Raw genomic sequence first — 1,553 nt, forward strand, 5'->3', positions numbered from 1 at the left:
CTCCGTTCCCGACCTGGGCCGGTTCACCCCTCCATAGATGACCTGGCATTCACGAGCTCCCCCAGAAATGCCATGTCGATGCCGTGATAAGTGCGGACTCCCGATCGGCACAGCCAGTTGCAGCACAGAGCTCCCCTGCTCAAGCAATCAGACAGCCTCAACCTGCCCCTGTAGCTGGGATTACAGACACACGCCATGGCGCCCGGCGTGAGCGAGAGCGGCTAGAAGGCAATTCAAACCCCTATGTCTGAAATGAGAGCGAGAGTACTCGCGCAGTTCTCCACTGACGTGGCAGCTTTTAATGCCGATTCCATTAAAAGCATTGCCGGGTCCTGCTGTAGCGGTAAAACACTGTGACCAGATGAATGAATTGAAAAAGTGTTACGTGAAACACATGCGAATCCTAGTTTTCGTGTGGCGAATTTAAAAAAAAAAAAGCAGCACTATAAGAATGCCAAAAAATAAAGAAGGTTGCGTTGGCGAGTTTTAAGCCCCCCTCCTCTGAGGTGTTAGCAGCTTTCCGGAACGGGACTCTGGTCATGCTGCACTTATTTTGCTGCCAGAGACTGTATCACGCGTCGGCCGCCGGATAAAACCGGCAGCTGGCTCGTTGGTCTAGGGGTATGATTCTCGCTTTGGGTGCGAGAGGTCCCGGGTTCAAATCCCGGACGAGCCCGTTTCTTTTTTTTTAATTGTTTTGTACTATACTGTTTTCGATCCGTAAACCATTAAGCTCAGCAGGCAGTTTTGACTTAGACGCTTTGCAACTAAATGTGTTGCCATAGTGGCAGGGAGCGTGTGCCTTCCTCGTTAGTATAGTGGTCAGTATCCCCGCCTGTCACGCGGGAGACCGGGGTTCAATTCCGGGGAGATTTTTTTTTTTTTTTTTTACTGATTGAAGGCAGGTGCGTGTGGCTGTAATTGTATACATAAAGTAAAAAAGAAGGTTGCATTGGCCGGGAATCGAACCCGGGCCTCCCGCGTGGCAGGCGAGAATTCTACCACTGAACCACCAATGCTTGCTTGACGTTTGCTTGAGGCTTACTGTCCGCTCCCATGCACACCAGTAGCTATATAGAGAGCTTTTAAAACGGGTCGGTGGTGGTTGAGAGAAAACGCCATCCTGCCCAAGCAGCCTGTATTTCCGTGGCTTAATTCGAGCATTTTTGATATACGGAGTATAGAATCGTTGGTTGTGTAGTGGTGAGAATAAACCTGCTTGATAAACAGGGTCCCCCCTAATCACAACTGACTTCACTTCTTCACACTAAGTACTGGGATAGGATTACACACCTGTGTGAATTTTATGGTGTCTTTTAAGGTCTCGTAACTTGCGGAATCTCTTCCCACAATCATCACAGTGATGAGGTTTCTCTCCTGTGTGAATGGCCTTGTGTTTTTTAAGGTTTCCAATGTGACTGAATCTCTTCCCACACTCAGTGCAGTGATGTAAAGCTGTGGGAGCAGCACAACTGCAAACAGTCTACCAGAAATGGGGAAAGGCACAGATCTAACACAGGCGTGTCCAAGGCTGGCCCTTCCACTCCTGCTCT

The 1,553-nt window shown here is 49.2% G+C and overlaps 2 non-coding genes across 2 annotated transcripts; one reads left to right on the forward strand and one right to left on the reverse strand.

Moving 5' to 3' along the window:
* The first annotated feature begins 604 nt into the window (after positions 1 to 604).
* On the forward strand, positions 605 to 676 carry trnap-ugg (transfer RNA proline (anticodon UGG)). Its single transcript has one exon. It is a non-coding gene; the product is annotated as a tRNA-Pro (tRNA).
* A 272-nt stretch (positions 677 to 948) lies between these two features.
* trnag-gcc (transfer RNA glycine (anticodon GCC)) lies at positions 949 to 1,019 on the reverse strand. The gene has a single exon. It is a non-coding gene; the product is annotated as a tRNA-Gly (tRNA).
* Between the last annotated feature and the right edge of the window lie 534 nt (positions 1,020 to 1,553).

This window comes from Acipenser ruthenus, chromosome 55, assembly GCF_902713425.1.
Source record: "Acipenser ruthenus chromosome 55, fAciRut3.2 maternal haplotype, whole genome shotgun sequence".
Lineage (NCBI taxonomy): Eukaryota > Metazoa > Chordata > Actinopteri > Acipenseriformes > Acipenseridae > Acipenser > Acipenser ruthenus.